Genomic DNA, 13,819 nt, shown 5'->3' on the forward strand with positions numbered 1-13,819 from the left:
ATGTGTATATGTGTATATATATATATATATATACACACACATACACACATATATATATAATTTGACAAAGGAGCAAAGGCTGGAACAACTGCATACCCACATGAAAAGAATCTAGACACAGACCTTATACCCTTCACAAAAATTATGGATTACATACCTAAATGTAAAAGGCAAAAGTACCAAATTCCTAGAAGATGACATAGGAAAGAGAAAACTTAGATGATTTTGGGTATGGTGATGTATTTTGAGATACACCAGAGACATGATCCATGAAAAAAATAATAAACTCTTCTTATTAAAATAAAAAATGTCTGCTCAATGAAAGCCACTGCAAAAAGAATAAACTCTTCTTATAAAAATAAAAAATAAAAAAATAAACTCTTCTTATTAAAATAAAAAATAAAAAATACTCTTATTAAAATAAAAATAATAAACTCTTCTTATTAAAATAAAAAATAAAAAAATAAACTCTTCTTATTAAAATAAAAAATGTCTGCTCAATGAAAGCCACTGCAAAAAGAATGAAAAAACAAGACACAGACTAGGAGAAAATATTAGTAAAATACATAATTCTGAAAGCCCTTCTGGCAAACTATTGAACCTGAGACGGATTCATGGGAACTCCTGAATTTGTAGTTGTTCAGGCAAAAGTATGGGTAGCTGGGTACCCCATTTGGAGTTATCTAAAGTGGAGGAAAACTTTTGAGATCTGGGACTGACTCCAGGTAGATAGTGCCAGAAATAATTGATTTGTTGGAGACTTGGTTAGTGTCTGAGAATTAGAGAATTGATTTGTGTTGGAAAAGACACTAAATACTTGGTGTCAGGGGAAAAAACTCTCACAATAAGAAAATGAACAACCTGATGAAAAAGTGTATAAAAGACTTGGACATCTCACCAGAAAAGAATATAGATGGCAAGTAAGCATATGAAAAGATGTTCAACTCATATGTCATTAGGGAACTGCAAATTAAAACAAACACCAAATGGAATGACCAAAATCCAAAACACCGACAATACCAAATGCTGATAAAAATGTAGAGCAACAGAACTTTCCTTCATTGTTGGTAATGTGAAATGGTACAGCCACTTTAAAAGACAGTTTCTTAGTTTCTTACAAAACTAAATATACTTTTACGATACAATACAGTACCATGCTGCTTGGTATTTACCCAAATATGTTGAAAACTTATACCCACACAAAAACTTGCATATGCATCTTTATATCGACTTTATTCATAATTTTCTCAGACTTAGAAACAACCAAAATGTCCTTCTATAGGTGGATGGATAAATAGACTGTGCTACATCCAGACAATGAAATATTATTTAGTACTAAAAGGAAATAAGCTATAAAACTGAAAAGACATGGAGGAAAATTAAATGGATATTACTAAGAGAAAGAAGCAAATCTGAAAAGGCTGTGAACTGTGTGATTTCAACTTTGGGACATTCTAGGAAAGGCAAAACTATGGAGACAGTAAAAAGATGAGTGTTTCCCAGGGGTTGGAGGACTGAGAAATAAATAGACAGAGCACAGAGGATCTTAAGGCAGTGGAACCATTCTGTATATGATAATGGCGGATACGTGTCATTGTTTATTTGTCTAAATCCAGAGAATGTACAATGCCAGGAGTGAACCTTTATGTAAACTATGGACTTTGGGTGATAGTGATGTGTTAATGTAGGTTCACTGACTGTAACAAATGTACCCTTCTGGTGCTGGTAGGTGGGGAAGGCTGTGCATGTGTGGGGTTAGGGAGTATAAGTATACAGGAACGGTATTTTTCACTCGATTTTTCTGTAAACCTAAAACTGCTCTAAAAAGTGAAGTCTATTTAAAATTTAACCCCAAAAAATAAGGCAATATGTATATCTTGGAGCTATTTCTGCATCAGTATTTTCAGTTTTTTCAGTCCATTTGGTAGCTCTATGCTATTGTGGACAGAAAAGGGGTGCTGTAATAAATCACAAATTCCTAACTGGGTCTGTCAAAGTGGGTTGTCACATCCCAGGCATATAACTTTTTAGCAAAAGGCTTATCTTTGCCTTAAGCTAGCCCTGTCTATTGTTTCTGTGCATCTAGGTTAACATACCTATGAAATGCCTCTTCAGATCCCTCCTTCTAAAAGGTAACTACTCTCAAGAGAGCAAATAATCTTAACTATCTTGCCTTGCTTTCTCTCTCCTTTATGTAATCTTCCTTACATTGCCTCCTTAATTTCGAAGGCATAAAATAAACTGCAAAACTGTTATTCTCCCTGGAGCATTTGATATCTTGCTCCCCAGCATATATTATCAGTTTAGCTCAAACTCATAAAAATTCTCTATATGTTTTGGATGTTTCTTATATCAACACTTTTGATGTGCCATGATTTATATTACCAACTTCCTGGCAATGGACATTTTAGTTTTTTTCTAATCTTTTGCAGTCATTACAAACTATACTGTTTCAATGTATGTCATTCCACATGTGTACATGTATGTTTTTAGGGTAAATGTGTCTCTGTAATTTTTATAGGTGCCACCAAATTTCCTCTATAGAGGTTGTACCAATTTATACTCTTACTAGCAAAATATGAGAGTTTCTGTGTCTGTTTTTCAGTCTTACAAAAAAGTGTTTATCAAATATTTGGATCTTTGCCAATCTGATAGGCTCCAAAAATGTTATCTCAGTTTTCATTTAAAATTTTTCTTATGGGTAATTTATACTTCCTGCTCTGTGAGATTTTAACTTTTTGGTGGTTAATCCATTTGGAGTTTATTTTAAGGGAACAGTGTGAGAAAGAGATAACTATTTTTCTTTCAATTTTTATATTCATAGCAACTTAATTCATAATTGTACAAACTAGGAAACAACCAAGAGGTCCTTCAGTAGGTGGATAGATAAAGAAACTGTGATCCATCCAGACAATGGAATGTTATTTAGCATTAAAAAGAAATGAGTTATGGAGCCATAAACAGACATGTGAGAAAGAGATAACTATTTATCCTTCAATATTTTTTTGTCCATTTTTTCTTTATCCTTTTGAAAGAGTCCTTCTTTCTGGATGATGTTCTCCTTGGTGGCTGTATTTTCTTATACCCAATATCGATATCTTTATGGTTTTAATGATTATTGTACCAGACTAGGCTTCAATATCTAATGGGGTGAACCTTCTTAACTAGTCTTCCTTCTCTAGAATTGCTTTTCTATTCATTGTTATTTATTCTACCGAATGAATTTTAGAATTAGCTTTTCAATTTACATAAAGAATTCTTATGAGAAATGATGAGGACTTACACTGGCTTTATAGACTGATTTTATGGGACAGCTGCTATATTTTTATTTAGAAATATGGTATGTCTCTCTACTTGTTTAAGATTTCTCTTTCTTCAGTAATATTTTGTTAAGTTTATGACTAGGTACTTTAGCCATTTCGTTACCTTATGACTCAGATCTTGCTTTATTTTAGTACATGCTTTTGAACTTTCAAATGATTATTTCTATTGTGTAAGACAAATTTTTAAAAAAATTTATAAATGAGATGTATCTTCTATCTGGTGACTCTCTTTTAGAATGATTTACATTATTTTTCCTGAACTGACACAAAATTTTGAACAGGTAATAAAACCTAATATTTATTATGCAAGCGGAACTACTGTTTGCTGAATACCTACTAGTACTAACAATAGCTAACTTATTTAGCACAACTGTATGTCAGCCACTGTTCTAAATGTTTTATATACTTTAATTCCTTACAGCCATACTGTGAGGGAATTTATGTCATCTTTATTTTATAAACTGAGATGTATAACGTGAGTCGCAGAGAAGTTAAGTAATCTGTTCAAAGTCATACAGCTGGAAAGCTAGGAATTATAAGTGATTTGGCTTCAAAGGCCTTAACTATTAGGCTGTATTCACCACTAGTTGCCGAACCTTGAATTTTAAACGTATTATTTAATTTTTAATCTTTATAGCCCTATTAGAGTAAAAACTATTAAACTGATTCTGCGTAATTTCCAGTATTCCTTGCTACATCTCATTTTATCTATAAAACTGCATGTATCCATTAATTTGATCTTTAGTCAAAGGCAGAGAAATCTTAAAATCGGTAGGATAATCAGAGATACCATATTGACATGTATCATTTCAGTCAAAGCAAGTGACTTGATGTTTTAGTTAACCCATGAAGCCCTTTTGTAGGGAGATTTATCTTTTCCCTTGGGCTTTTAGAAAATAGCATAATGGCCCTGTTTTTCATTCTAGCATTTTAAAAGGGCAAACCTCATACTCTTGTGAAAAACAATTAACAGCCCTTTATTCAGTACACTATAAAACACTATTAATTTAATATTTATTACTTTTTCATCACTATCCTAAGCACAATCCTAAGAGCTGTGCTACAAAGATGAACAAAACAAACACGGTCCCTATGTTATGGGAGCTTCCATTCTAATGGGGAGGCAGATATTAATAAATAATTATCCAAATTTATAATTATGAACTGTGATAATTGCTCTGATAGGAAATACAAGGTGATTTGACACAAAACGCGTCAACAGATCTAGTCTTAGTGTATATCGTGGGGAGGGTGTTGAAGACAAATCTCTCAGGAAATAGTCATTGAGCCAAGATCTGAAGAAAAGGGTGGTCGAGGAGGCATGCTCAGGGTGTCTGGAACACTGGTGCCAAAAAAAGGGCTCACAATAAGGCTGAAGAGGTATGCGTGAACCAAAGAGCAAGCAGGACTTTGTGGGACCTTAAAGAATTTTGGTCTTTGGCTCAAAAGCAATGGGAACCCTTGAAGGGTTTTGAGCAGTTTTTACTCACAATACTTCTGACACCAAATGAGATGTTTTCCCCTTCCTGGCACCAAATACCTGGTGTCTTTTCCAACACCACTTCCCTGACTGTCTGACACCAACTGGGTGTGCAAAAATTCAGCTCACTCCTGACACTCTCTACCTGAAAATAGCATCAGATCCCACAGGTTAAAGGGCTCAGTCCCACAAAACTACTGTCAGCCTCAGATGCCAATTTCAAGTTGGGCTGCCCTTACTTCCGACTGACTAACCAGAAATTGGGGGTTGCTACCACCTCATCCTCAGGTTTGATAATTTGCTAGAATGGCTCAGAGAACTCAGGAAAATGCTTTACTTACTATGACTGATTTATTATAAAAGACAGAACTCAGGAACAGCCAAATAAAAGAGATGCACAGGGCAAGGTATGGTGGAAGGAGCTTGGAGGTTCTATACCCTCTCTGGGTGGGCAAGCCACTCTCCTAGCACCTTGGTATGTTCGCTAATTTGGAAGCTCTCCAAATCTCATTATTGATGGGGGTTTCATTGTGTAGACATAACCGATTAAATTATTGGCCAATTGAGATTGAATTCAATCTCAGGCCTCCCTCTCTCCTCTCTAGTGGTCGAGGAGTGGAGTTAAAAGTTCTAATCTTCGAATCAAATGCTTTGGTCTTTCTGGTGAACAGCCCCATCCTGAAACTGTGCAGGAGCCCCCAACCATCAGTCATCTCAATAGCATCCAAAAGACATTCTTATCACTTTAGAGATTCCTAAAGCTTTAGAAGCTGTGTGCCAGAAACTAGACAAAGCTTTATTTTTTATGATACCACAGGTTTTAAGTGGAAAGATACGCTCAGGTTTCTACTTTTGAAAATATCACTCTGCAGGGTGGAAAATGGCCTGAGGGAAGACAAACCAAAGTGAGTGTTGATGGTAGCTTGATCTAGGAAATGCAGCAAGAGAGAGAGAAAGAGAGCATATACTTGAGGACTATGAAGATAGGATAGCAGGCGTGGGAGGTGGCTTGGATTGTCGAACAGGGAGAGGCATGTCAGGAACAGCTCCTTGGGGTGTGTCTGTGCAACTGGAAAGACAGCGATACTAATTATGATGAAAACCTGGAGGAAGACTAGGTTTAGAGTGAAAGTGTGTGAATTCAGTTTTTATCACATTATATTAAAGGTGTTTTTGAGACATTCAAATGAAGATGTCAAGCAAACAGCTGGAGATACTTATTTGAGACAGTGATATGCTCAGGGTGCCTGGAACACTGGTGACAGAGGTATTCCAGATATCTCTGATTAGGGATGTTCACAAGATCACCTGGGGACAGAATATAAAATAAGAAAAGCTGGAGGTTGAAGCATGAGCTGATTATCTAGTTCACGAGCTTGACCAAATTGTCTTCTCTTCCAGTCTATCATTTGCTCCCTAATAGATACAGAATAAATGTTTGAAGAATAGACTATTCTAATATTTTCATTGATTATTTGGACCTCATACTAAGCTTGTCAGAAGAGCAAGTAAAATATCAATTGGTATACTTACTTTCTTATTCCCACTCAATTACACATTTTTTAGGGAGTTAAAAAGAGATAATACTAGGAATCATTTCATTGGTATCTGGTTGCAGCAAAGGGGACTATAACCCGGATCATCATCCTGTCCCAAACCCCACTGATATTTCCTCTAGGATAACTTTTCCTTGTCTTCCCCATCCCATAGGAAAAAATCCTCTCTTTGGATCTTTCTCTACTCAGGACATACTTCCACCATAGCACGACCTATCATTCTGTTAGCCCAGGAGCATTTTTGTTGTTGTTATTTATGCATCTGTCTCCTTACAAGGCTGTGAGATTTTTAAAGGCAGATATGTTGTCTTAATTCATGTTTGTATTACATTAGGCTTCACACTTGGCATTGTACATTCCATGGATTTGGACAAGGACATGTATGCACCATTACAGTTTCACTGCCCTAAAATCCTCTGTACTCTGCACATTCATACTTCCCTCCCACCTCTAACCCCTGGGAAACATACCTTTTTACTGTCTCTGCAGTGTTGCCTTTTCTAGAATGTCATGCAATTAGAATCATACTATAGGTAGCCTTTTCAGATTTGCTTCTTTCCCTTAATAGTATGCATTTAAAATTTTTCCATGTTCTCTTGTGGCCTGAAAGCTCATTTCTTTTTAGTGCTAAATCTCATTCCATTATCTGAATGGACCACAGTTTATTTATCCATTTACCTACTGAAGGACATCCTGGTTACTTTCAAGTTTTGACAACTATGAATAAAGCTGCTATAAACATCCACGTGCAGATTTTTGTGTAGACATAAATTTTCAATTCATTTTGATAAATACCAAGGAGCATAATTGCTGGATCGTATGGTAAGAGTATGTTTAGTTTTGTAAGGAACTGCCAAAGTATCTTCCAAAGTGGCTGTACCATTTTACATTCCCACAAGCAATAAACAAGAGGTCCTATTGCTCCATATCCTCACCAACGCCACTACATACTTTCTAGACTGGTCAAAATAACTTATTATTTTTTTATTTTCTACCTAAATGGATGGATTATATTTACTGGTAAATTGACATGAAGTAACTCAGAGTTAAGAATTACTTAGGGGTTTCCCTTCTAGGAAAACTCCAAATTCAAACTTCTAAAACTTTGTGAAAAATTAAATTCAGATACTAAATGTAGATTTTATTTATTTGGCTCCAGTTAGTATATAACAAGTATTCTCTATATTCTTATAACAAGCATAACATAGGCATATTAATAAAGACAAGAAAGAATTAGTAACTGAGTATACCTGCAGGTTGATTATTAAAAAAAACAAAAGGAGTAAGTTAATTAAACATTTAAGAGAATATTTTGGGAAATTTATTACTCTTTGCTGTTTGACATGAATGATAATAATTTGTTGCTCTATCAGTGGGGGAGAAATAGGACATTAGGTCATTAATGTTTGCCTATTTGTAAGATGAGCCCAAGTCATAAGTTATGTCTACAATGCTGTCCTTATTCACTTGAAATGCCCTTTAATACCTACTAAAAAAATGCCTATTCAATTACTTAAGAACACTTTAACTTCATAAATTGTGAGCTGTTTGGATAGACTGATTCAATTAAGAGTATACAAAAAACCCACATAACTCCTGTCACAAAATTCTTTAAAATTATGCAAAAGCCACATGATCTTCCTGAGGCTGGACTGAAACACAAACAGAGCTGTTTTCTTTCTCCTGTGTGTTATTAAGTTTAATTGCTTCATTCTCATGATTGCTTTTGAAAGAGAAGAAATCAATCACGCTTTCACCAAAAGCGGATGCCATTGCATTATGTATGAGGTTGGCAAGGGAAGAGAGACCTGTGACCTAGAAGGAAATCAGGATCTAAAGCTCTTACAAATGTCAGGCTCTTGCATGTCCAAGTCTCCTTTGTCAAGAGGCATGTTAGCTTTGAATATGAGCTTCAATATTATTCACTTAAGTTTCTCAAGTTTATTTTTTAAGATAGAGCAATCCCTTGAATATAAAAATGATGCTTCTGATACATTAAAAACATATACAGACACACTTTGCCTAGGAGAGTTGAAAAGGCTCTGTCTACACTGCCTCCTTAAAATCCCTTGGGAACTTACAGAATTCATTTTTGTGATGGCAAAGCAGGATTAGGGGTGTTGATAATGGAAGAAAATTTGCCTCTGTTTGAATCTCCTGGCCCCTTGGGGGCAAGCCCTGGCCTCATTGGCACCAGGGTCCAATAAGCTGAGTAAACTGGCATAGATTATTTAAATGCCATTATTTCACATAAATTAGACACTAGGGGTAAAAAAAAAATAAAAATCCTTTTATTTCTCCCCTAATTTCCAAATCTGTTTCCACATTAAGAGCCTGTTTTCTTGTTACAACAGGGAATCACCGTTGGGAACCAGCAAAAATTCAGATTGACTGATTGATTTAATTGAGATATATATTCATGGAGTTTTAAAGCCATGTTATAACCCCTATTATTCTCCAGCATAGTTTCAGAGCAACTATGTAAGGCTTTCTCATTGGAAGCCTTCCCATCCAGCAAGACTGGGCTTCATTAATGTGAAATTTGTTTGTCATCTTTGTAGGCAAAACGCAGCAGACAGCAGAAACAGCTAACAAAGGCAGGATGTTTTAGGTGGTATGGAATCTCTAGAGCGAAAATAAGAATTTGGTAGAGAAAGCATCTTTTAATGGCCCTCTCTCTAAAGAAATCACATTGTCTTCTGGCCTGACAAGAGATTTGACTTTTTAATCATTCCAGTTCCATTGAACCTAATATCATTAATAAACAACTCAAAAGCTATGTTTCTGTACAAAGAGGCTTTCTTTTCTTGTGTCCAGGTTCCCTTTTATTCAGTCTAATTTTAGTCTACTAAATGGTAGTTGGACTTCCTGAACACACGTCCCCTCTTTTACAGCCCTTAGTAGGATGGGAAGAAGGAAAAGGGAACTAACATTTTTTGAGAGCCTCCTTAGGGCCAGGCACAGGACTGGGTAATTTTCCAACATTTTTTATAATCAGATGAGGAAACTCTGGAAGCAGTTTGTGTGAGGATGGCAGATGGTTGGGGAAGCTGTCAGCAGGAACCACAGTCTGGTTTGTGCCACTATCCTTGCTGAAGAGCTGGTCTCTGGAAGGATGAAAGAAATGGAGGGATCATTGTCATTCTACTAGAGCGGGTACTATTGAAAAGAGGTGAAGTTGTGGGTGTCCCTGCAGTACTAATAGAGTGTCCTTTTTGTGCTATAACTGTGTCATACAGCCTGTCTAATAGGTAGTACGGAACCAGGAACAAAAACCTTAGAGGAGGTTTTTTGAAATTAATTCACATTAGCATCATTTAAGACACATGTTTAATGTCAGTGTCACCACTGCTGTAAACAGATTGTGGTCATCATTTGAGTCCATTTGTTTTTTTGGACAGGTAAACACAGTCTCTGGAATATAATGACATGAGCAAGTGCTGAGTTGTGAGCTCCCACAGTAATCCCAGTGAAAAATCTATTATTAATGTCATAGTAATAACTCAAAATTTGGTTAATCTCTTAATTAAAAGGCACTAAGCAATAAAGACAAGCTGACCTAAATAAGGTTAGCTGTCAGGTGCTGAATGAAATACCTGTTTCCATGTGCTGCAGAATTTCTCAGGGGGTGTCCTCTGATTAATTTCAGGGCCCTAAAAGCATAGGGTGAAAGGATCAAATGCCCACAGTACGACTCAGAAGGTGAAAAGAAACAGAAGAATGTATTGAGTGTGAGCAACGTGAACAGTGCAGCCGGGAGCAGCAGCACAGTGAACAGGCATCCTGCCTCTGGGGCAAAAGGTCCTACTTGTTTTCTGAGATTAGAATCATCTAAACTCGGGAACGTTCCCTTTCTCTCTCTGCCCTTTTCAGAGTTATAGGGGAAGAACGCGTTCTCCTTTGCACAATTTTATAGTGAATTCAATAGGTAACTGATTGACTAAGTTCCCCACCAAAACTTAAATACTGAAGTTTGAGCTATGCATCAGCATTCTATTACTAGTATTAGTAAACCTAGTGGCTTAACAATAATCTCATTTACTTGCTCACAGTTCTGTAGGTGAGCCGTCTTGGAAGCCTCGACTGGGTTCTCTGCTTCAGGTATCACAAAGCCAAAATCCAAGTATCAGCTCGGCTGGGCTCTTGGAAGCTCTGAGGAAGGCTTTCTTTCAAGCTCATTCAGGTTATTGGCAGAATTCAGGTCCTTGTAGTTATGGGACTAAGGGCCCCATTTTCCTACTGGCTGTCAATCAGAGGCTGCTCTCTGCTCCTGGAGGCCACTTGAATTCCTTCTTATGTGGCCCTGTCCATCTTCAAATCAGCAACAGTGTGGCATAGAGTACTTCAAACCTTAGATCTCTGACCTCCCCTTCTGCTACTCAGCCGAGAAATCTCCATGATTGTAAAGGGCTCATCAGAGAGATTAGGCCCACCCGGATAATCTCTTCCATGTAATGTAACCTAATCATAGGAGTGATGGCTCCTCATAATCACAGTTTCCGCCCGCACTCAAAGGGGAGGGTATACACAGGAGCAAGGTTCACTGGGGGGTCATTCTTAGTATTCTGCCAACACTAAGTCTCAAAGTCTGTTTTCAATCAATGACGGTAAGGAAAAGAGACCAGTCGGGCTCACCGTGAAGGGTATCAGCTCAGTACCTCCCTTTCAACATTCTTGCTGGGAGGATTGGAAAAGACAAGATTAATTATCCTGATGGCTCTGGGCAAAATGCTGTACATGAGTCTACGGTCATGCCACCCCGAACGTGTCCGATCTCGTCTGATCTTGGAAGCTAAGCAGGGGTCGGGCCTGGTTAGTACTTGAATGGGAGACCACTTTGGAATACCAGGTGCTGTGGGCGTTAAAAAAAATGCTCTATGTGGGGGTGAAGAGCGTGGTGGGTCTTACCTTGCCATTTGAATGTATTGCTCTCTTATAGCCAGGGCCAGACTTTTACGAAATTAATGCATTTCGTATTATTCTCTTTCCCTATCGGCCCGATTCCACATTCCTGTAACCTTGGGAAAAGAGAGATAATCAAATTTGATTATTAAAAACAGCAAACGTTTATCACATACTTATTCATTCAGCAAATATTTGCTATGTGCAAAGCGCTCTGCTAAGTGTGGGGCTACAATGGTGATAAAGTTGCTGACCTCACAAGGTTACTAAGTGCTATGATGGGGGAGAAGCTAAAGCTGTGAGGGCACAGGAGAGGGTTTTTCATCCCAACTGGGATGATTCGGTTGAGAAAGTCTTCTAGAAATACTGAGGTCTAAGCTGCATCAAGGGTAAGGAGGAGTTTCTTAGAAAAAGGGAAAGAATGTGAGTGAGTGCCTGCAGGGAGTGTCCCAAGCAGAGGGAACTATGTATCTTTGTGGTCAGTTTGGATCTCCACATTCCATGAAGTATGAGCAAGCAGCAAGATATGAGGCGATAGGCAGTCAGAAGATTGTTGTAATTAACAATAATCACAGACTCGACGTCCTCTGTGATTTCTTTTTTTGTAAAATACAGGTAACATAAAATTTCCTCTTTTAAAGTGTGCAATTCAGTGGTATTAAGTACATTAGCAACTATCTAGTGTGTAAACATCACCACTATCTAGTTACAAAACGTTTTCATCAAAAACAAACCAACAAAAACTTTCCATCACCCCAAAAGGAAATCCCATACTTATTAAGTATGGGATTAAAATAGGGAAAATTAAAATTTTCTCTATTTCCCAGCCCCCGGCAATTACTAATTTGCTTTTTCTCTCTGTGAATTTGCCTATTTATTGTAAATATTTTATATCAGTGGAATCATATGATATTTGTCCTTTCATATCGGGTTTCTTTCACTTAGCATAATGTTTTGAGATTCAGCCCCGCTGTAGCATGTATCAGTACTTCATTCCTTTTCATGGCTGAATAATATTCCACTGTATGGATAGACCACATTTTGTTTATCCATTCATACATTGATGGACATTGGATTGTTTTCATCTTTTGGCTTTGTGACTAGTGCTGCTATGAACATTTGTGTGCAGCTTTTTCTTTGAACATCTGTTCTGAATTCTTTTGGGTATATACCTAGTAGTAGAATTATTGGGTCATGTTTAGCTTGTTGAGGGACCACTCTGGAGTGGCTGCACCATTTTACAAAGCTACCAACAATGTATGAGGGTTCCAATTTCTCCATATCTTGCCAACCCTGTTTGCTTTTTAATCTTGGCTCTACTACCCACCAGTTGTAAAACTTTGGCAAGTCCTTAACTTCTCTGTATCTCAGTTTTCTCATCCGTAAAATAATGAAAATAATAGTTCCTCCTTTACCAGGTTGTTGTGAAGATTAAATTTAGTAAATATGTAAACATTTAGTTGATATGTATAGGGCAGTGTTTGGCATGAGCTGGTAGACCACATGAAGTATTGTTATTGATGTATAGAAAGGTAATATTATATGACAACTTAATAACAAGCAGTTTATAACCATTTGTTTTAATAGGGCCATCATTACGGTTTACAAATAGAGCAGTGATATGATGACATAGAGAAAGTAGATTGAAAATAAGAGATAAATCTGCATTCAGTTTGGAGGTTGGAGTAATCAAGGTGGAAAATAATAGTGACAGTGAGGATAAAAGTAAAAATATAATCAATAAAGTATTACAAGATAAAATGAATAGGAAAGCCATATTGATCAGATGTGAGCATATGCTGATCCTGTTGGTTTTATCTCTCAAATATAAATATCACTCAAACATAGCTAGTTTCCCCTATCTTGTTATCACTTCACCAGTCAAATAAGTACACTGCTATCATGATTTCCTAGTAGCCTTTTCATATCAACTATTATTTTTATTCCTTATTTATTCTTGATTTTCCCAATCCATTCTTCATATTGTAAAGTGGTATTTAAAAAGTATCTCAGATATACAAAAGGAATACGGAAGAATGTATACTCATGTTCCCAACTCATATATATGAAAAATAAAAATACATATGATTGTGTCCCTCTCATAATACCCTTTCTTCATTCTATCTGTAATTATTACAAATACAAGCATCTACTATCCTGACTTTGGTACTTTGGTATTAATTTCCTTACATATCTTTATACTTTTACAATATTAATATGTGCTCGTGTGTGTATTTTCTTGAATATTTTAATGCTTCATATAGATGAAATCATATTGTATACATCCTTCTGACATTTGTTCCGCACCCCACCCCACTTAATCTTGTATTAGTGTGACGTTTTCATGCTGAAACATGTCCTAGTCCATTTATTTTCAGTACAATGGAATCTTCTCATTGTAAGAGTATACAAAAATGACAGCTACCTGTTCAAAAGGCAAATCCGATCATATCAATCTCCTGCTTAAAATACCTCAGAAGTTTTCCACTTCTTTAAGGCTAAAAACTGCAATCAGGCCTGACTTGATTTTGGGCTCCTTCTACCTCCAAAGCTTTATC

The 13,819-nt window shown here is 36.7% G+C and overlaps 1 pseudogene; it reads left to right on the plus strand.

Moving 5' to 3' along the window:
- The first annotated feature begins 11,100 nt into the window (after positions 1 to 11,100).
- LOC120618643 (uncharacterized) lies at positions 11,101 to 11,220 on the plus strand (annotated as a pseudogene).
- Positions 11,221 to 13,819: the final 2,599 nt, after the last annotated feature.

Source organism: Pteropus medius, unplaced genomic scaffold, assembly GCF_902729225.1.
Source record: "Pteropus medius unplaced genomic scaffold, Ma_sr-lr_union100, whole genome shotgun sequence".
In the NCBI taxonomy this organism is placed as follows: Eukaryota; Metazoa; Chordata; class Mammalia; order Chiroptera; family Pteropodidae; genus Pteropus; species Pteropus medius.